Raw genomic sequence first — 6,628 nt, forward strand, 5'->3', positions numbered from 1 at the left:
TTCTGCTTTCGTCTTCGCCTTTTTTTATTGTACTTCAATGTTTATAGTTATATGACGATTTTTTATATAAGAAAAGGTTTTTTTTTTCATCGATTTAAAATTTATGTTGCCTTCAATATTTAACAACAACTTACAAAAAAATTATGTTATGAAAAACTTGTTGTCATAAATAAAATCATAAATAAACTAAATACTTTAACAATGTATACTTGATCCTCAAGCAATTAGATTTTTTAACTACAAAGGACTACATGTTTTATATGTACATATTCCAAGGATAAGAACATCTTGCAAAGGTCATCACTGTAACCTTTGTTTTTTATTTATGTTTGTTAATAATTATTTTTATTTATGCTTGTTTTATATCTTTGTGGGAAATTCTTAAATAAATTGTTAATAATTTATGTTAATTTTATAGCAAAGTATATTTAAACCCTAATTTATGTTGTTTTATTAACGCTCATTATGCGAAACTAATGAGACAAATTTGTTTGAATTGTTAGAAATAAAAACTGACAAGACAACACCTACATGAAAAATTCCTCTAAAGTATTATTAACATTTTTATTTATGCAATCATTTATCTTTAAATGATAATTTATTAAAAAGAAAAAATAAGAATTATTGATCTCGAGTTTTTGGAGTTTTAAATGAAACAAATCATGGTTTACATATAAATCTGGTTCTGTCTAAAGAAAATATACTATCAATTTTCGCTTTATAGAAAACAAACGATTACTTTTTGTTTTAAAGAAAATTTATGATAAATTTCTTTTTTAAAAAATCTACAATCATTTTTACTTTAAAATTTACAATTACTTTTTTTTAGAACTATAGACTAGACTATAGACTAGGCTATAAATTAGACTATAGACTAGACTATAGATTAGACTATAGACTAGACTATAGACTAGACTATAGACTAGACTATAGACTAGACTATAGACTAGACTATAGACTAGACTATAGACTAGACTATAGACTAGACTATAGACAAGACTATAGACTAGACTATAGACTATTCGATGAATTTTCCATATAAAGAAAATGTACGATATTATAAAATAATAACAGTATACGATCATTCTTTACTTTGAAAATATTTCCAAAAAAAATGTTATCTTTTTAAAAAATCTTGAATAATTTTTCCCATGCTGCGATATCCAAACTAATTAAAAATTTGTTATTAATTAGTTCCATAGAAAATTTGCAATATTCGCAAAAAAGCCTATAATTTAATTATAGCAAAATTATATACACACAATTATCTTAAGCAATTAATGCTTTGCTAATGATTTTCAATAAAAAAAATTATTGTTCTTTAGTTCGTTTTTTTTTTATCCGGAAACTTGTTCCTATAACTTGTTTTATTAACATAACAATAGAAACAACAAAACAAAAACAAATCATTATTAATATTTATACATAAATTTTAACAAATTTTACAATAATTCATTAATTCATTAACATCAATAGGAGAAGAAAAAAATTAATAAACAAATAAAAAGTGAATAAATAAAAAAACTGGTTAAAGAACAGATAAGAAAGTTTATTATAACATGATCGACTCTATGATTCAGTATGTGGGAATAAAGGAGTTAGGGAATAATGTTTAAGAAATGTTACATATTGATTTATAGAGAAATTTTCTATCTTTTGGGAGAATCAAAGCTAAATTGTTTGGATCCTCAACTGATCGTTTTGTAACTAAGGCTACGATCAATTATGAAGTAATGCTATAGAGCTAATAAATCATTATATCCTAATAACTTTCTAGAGGAACGATCTTGATTTCCAATTAGGGCTACGATCAGTTGAGTTCTGAGTAATCACCAAATCTATTATATTAATGAGAATTTAATATAGAATCTATGTTAATAACCTTCTTAATTTCGTAACGATTAATTCTTAAGAGATCATTTAACTAATACCTTAAAGATAAACTGATCTTATTGAAAGAGGCTATGATCAATTTAGAAGTATAGCTTTAATTGTTCTTAATAATTTTCTACAGGAACGTTTTCGAATTGATCATTGTCTCAAATGATCGTTTCTCAAATGAACCAATTAGGACTACGATCAATAAAATACTTAGTAATCACCAAATTGAGTAGATTGAACAAAAATATTAAAATTATTAACTAACACAGTAAAGATCAGTTAATAAATGATCACATTTCTTTGAACATTTATACTAAAACAAATCTTCAATAGATCATTTAACTACGACCGTAAAGATTATTAAATAATTGATCATATTTCTTGCGATTTTTTGTACTAAACATTTTTAACAGTTTTATTATAGTAAGTTCTTAATTTCAAAACGATCATTCCTTATTAGATCGTTTAAATAATACCATAAAGATCAGTTAACTATGATCATAATTCTGATATTTCTTCGAATATTGATAACAGTTTTATTATAGTAAATTACTACTTTGATATCATTATTATAAAATCTATATGATCTTCCTGATTTCGGAACGATCAATTCTTAATAGATCGTTTAACTAATACAGTAAAGATCACTTAATTATTGATCCCATTTCTGATATTTCTTTGAAAGTTGATAAAAGTTTTATTACAATTAATTGCGGCTTTGACATCATTAATATCAAATCTTTACAATTTCGGAACGATCATACCTTATTAGATCATTAAACTAATACTGAAAAGATCGTTTAGTATTTGATCACATATCCTATGATAATTTTTTCAAAATGTAGACGATTTTCGTTGTATTAAATTATAGTTTTGACACCGATCCTCACATGATCACAAAATGAGAGTGATAGCAAAATAAACTAACTCATAATACTCTCTAAATTAAAGTAGGGTATCAGAATACCAGTATAAGTTAGTGTTCTGAACAAAATGCAGAAATTTATTATGAAGAGTTTCTTTTGCTAAAAATGAGCGTGAATAATATTTATTAATTATTTGAAATGAAGATGGCTTCTAATTACTTTCTTTACTAATGGCATTTACACATTTAACATCATTTATTTTCCTTTAATTCCAACAATGGGTTAATCCATCAAATTGGGTCAAGTTAGTACAGCTGACATTTAAATAAATACAGATGATGATAATGCTTGTCATCGTAGCCAGTTGCTTTGTCTTATATCAACTATTTTAAGTAACTATTGTTTGGTAAAATATTTTTTTTTTTAATAAATTATTTTTGTTTATTATTTAATTTAATCAAAAAGAAAATTTAAATAAAAATAAGTGAAATCATATAATTTTTGAATAATTTGTAAATTTCTTTGTTTTGGCAAATATTTATAACAATAGTTTGCAAAAAAAAGTTTATATTTTTAAACATGAACTTTTTTTAGGAAATAAATATAAATGAATTATGTTAATGTTAACAGCTGTCCAATCGATTATTATGATAAATTTCTAATAATTTCAAAAATATTTTAAATATTTGAAAATAAATTGTAAAAATATTAATAAAATTTATAAGAATATAAATAAATCATTAAAAGTAAATTAAAATTTACGAAAAACTTTAAAACATTTAAATTTACGATTTAACAAAAAATATAAGTAAAGTTTCTTTTTATGAAAAGTTTACGATACCAATTCGCTTATGATCAAGTTTATTTTTAAAGATCAATTTTTCTTTTTATTTAGTTTATTAAAAAAATTCACTTTATATAGAATTAACGATCGATTTTCTTCTGCTTATAGAAAATTTAGCTTTATTAATTTTTTTTTAAAATTTATATATTTTCAACTTAAAGATCAATAGCGAACAAGTTTTTCTTTATTAAAAGTTTACTATACAAATTAACTAAAGATCAATTTTCTCTTCATAGATCCTTTTTTTATTTAAAAAGTTTAAGATTAATTTCTATTCATAGAAAATTTACCAGCAAATGTTTATCTCTAATCTTTCATAAATTTAATTTTTTTATTAATGATCCCTTTTTTCTGTAAAGAAAATTTATAATAAATTTTTTATTATGGATACTCATTCTTTTTTTACGATAATTTTTTATAGAACATTTTCTAGCAATCTTCTCTTCTCTCTTAATTACGTTTAATTTCATCTTTATGGAAAATATTTGAAAATTTTAATAAAATTATTTGGTTTGGACTATTTATGATTTTTTTTTTTTAAATTACTGATTTTATAGAAAATTGTCGGAAATATTCAATTAAAAAAATCTTTAGAAAAATTTTTTGATAAATTCTTTTTCTTAAAATTTTTTTTGAAAATAAATTTTTGAAAAATTATTATTTTATAGAAAATATAGAAAAATTTTGAAAAAATCCTTTTTTTAATAAAATAAAAATAAATAAAATAAAATAAAATAAATAAAATAAAATCTCTTTTTATAAAAATATTTAAGAATAAATCTCTTTTTATATAAAAATTTTAAAAAAAAATCTCCTAAAAAATTCTGTTATTTGTAAAAAAATATTCTTTTTATAGACATTTTTTAGTAAAAATTATCTTTTTTATAAAAAATTTTTGATAACATTATCTTTTTTGGAAACAAAAATTTTTGGAAATAAAAAATTAAAGTTTTATAGAAAATTTATGAAAAAATTGTCTTTTTTTATTGAAAATTTTTAAAAAATCTATTTTTATAGAAAAGTTTTGAACAAATTCTTGAATTATATAGAAAATTTTTGAAAACATTCTCTTTTTTAGAATGTGTTTTTTATTCTTTTAATTAAAATTTTTAAAAAAAATTTTCAAAAAATCTCTGTTTTATAAAAAAAATTGAAATTTAAAAAAAAATTATAGAAAATTAATGGAAAAATTGTGTTTTTATAGAAAAATTATAAAAAAATTATATTCATAGGAAAAATTTGGAAACATCTATTTTTATAGACAAGTTTTGTACAAATTCTTTAATTTTAAAGAAAGTTTTTGAAAATATTCTGTTTTTTTAGATTTTTTTTGAATGTTTTTTCTTTTAATTAAAATTTTTAAAAAAAATTCCAAAAATCTTTGTTTTATAAAAAAATTTTTGGAAACAATTTGAAAATTTATTGAAAAATTGTGTTTTTATGAAAATTTGTGGAAAAATTCTCTTTTTTTATTTTTGAAAAAATCTATTTTGATAGAATTTTGTCAAATTCTTAAATTTAGTAAAAAATTTTTGAAAATGTTATTTTATTTAGAAATTTTTTTAAATGCTTCTTTTCGTTTATTTTTTTTTAATTCTCATTTTTTTATTAAATATTCTTGGAAATATTCAGTTTTTATAGAAAACTTTTCTATTTTTTAGAAACATTCTTATAGAAAATATTTGGAAAATTTGTCTTTTTAATAAAAAATTTTTGGGAAAATGAATTTTTTAAGAAAATTTTCTCTTTTTCAGACAAATTTAAAAAAATAATTGTCTTTTTGATAGAAAATATTTGGAAAATTTGTATTTTTATAGAAAATGTTAAGAAATGTTAAAAATATTTTTATAGAAAATTTTTAAAAAAATGTTTTTTTTATATTTTTGGAAAAAATTCTCTTGTTTAAAAAAAAGATAATTTTTCTAAAATCATTTAAATTGTATAATTTTGGAATATATGTTTTATAGAAATTTCTTTAAAAAAAAATTATTTTTTAGAACATTTTCTCAAGAAAAACCATTTCTGGACAATTTATCTTTATTTAAAAAAAAAATATTTTAAAAATTACCTTTAAAAATTTTTCAAAAATTCTATTTATAGAACATTTTTGTACAATTTATCTTTATTTAATAAAAGTTTTTGAAAAATTTTCTTCGAAGCAAAACATTTTTCAAAAATTCTATTTTAAAAGAAAATAGAAATTTTCATTAAAAAATTAATGTTTGCAAAATTTCCTACTTGGTGTCTTATAATTTTCAATACATTTAATTATATGTTTTTCAACTATCTTTCCACCACCTTGCTTAACTAAATCCAATTAATTTAATGATATTTTGTTGTAAATTTCATTAAAAATTGAATCAAATTTCAAACGCCATCATATTCCACAACTTTTTTAACACCAATTCAGTGTTTGTATTTGTTTTTGTTTTTAATCTGAAATCGCATCTTATAATTACCTTGTTAATGGGGTTTGTAATAAATTAGATAATCCAAATTCAATAGAGACAGACAAAAAAGTCAGGCTCTCATCTACAGCAGCAGTCGGTACGGTAGCAGTGGCAGCGCCAATATAATGAACGAAAATTATGTTTAAAGAAGAAATATTTTAATGATTTTCGTATCGAAAAATAAAAAAAAAGAAATTCCCCAAAAACACACTAAACTAAAATACACATATAATATTGAATTGTTTTAGTTGTCGTTGTTGTTGTTGTTTTTGTATTTAATTTTCAAAAATCGTTAACACTTTTATGTAACATACACACACACACATTAACTGCAATAACAACAAATATTAAAATATTTAATGTTGTTGTTTTTCTATTTAACTTTTCACACTGTGCGTGTTTTTTGTTTTTATTTATTATTTTATCTTTTTCTATTTTTCTCTTTAATAATTTATCAATTTCTATTTATATGTTTCGTTTTTTTTTTTCTTTTTCTCGGTTTGGGAATTGGAATTTCACATTTTACGTGATTTTTTCGTTAATTTTTCTTTTTTTTTTAGATAATTTCACAAATCAAATAAAACAAC

General features: G+C 20.4%; 1 protein-coding gene across 1 annotated transcript in view; it reads right to left on the reverse strand.

The window, feature by feature from the left end:
- The window catches only part of LOC111680111 (putative uncharacterized protein DDB_G0286901), a 67,319-nt gene extending 60,909 nt beyond the window's left edge, over positions 1 to 6,410 (reverse strand). Inside the window, exon 1 of the mRNA XM_046945825.1 lies at positions 6,051 to 6,410. The gene's annotated coding sequence lies outside the window, so the exon portion shown is untranslated. The remainder of the gene's footprint in view (positions 1 to 6,050) is intronic.
- Positions 6,411 to 6,628: the final 218 nt, after the last annotated feature.

Source organism: Lucilia cuprina, chromosome 3, assembly GCF_022045245.1.
Source record: "Lucilia cuprina isolate Lc7/37 chromosome 3, ASM2204524v1, whole genome shotgun sequence".
Classification (NCBI taxonomy): Eukaryota; Metazoa; Arthropoda; class Insecta; order Diptera; family Calliphoridae; genus Lucilia; species Lucilia cuprina.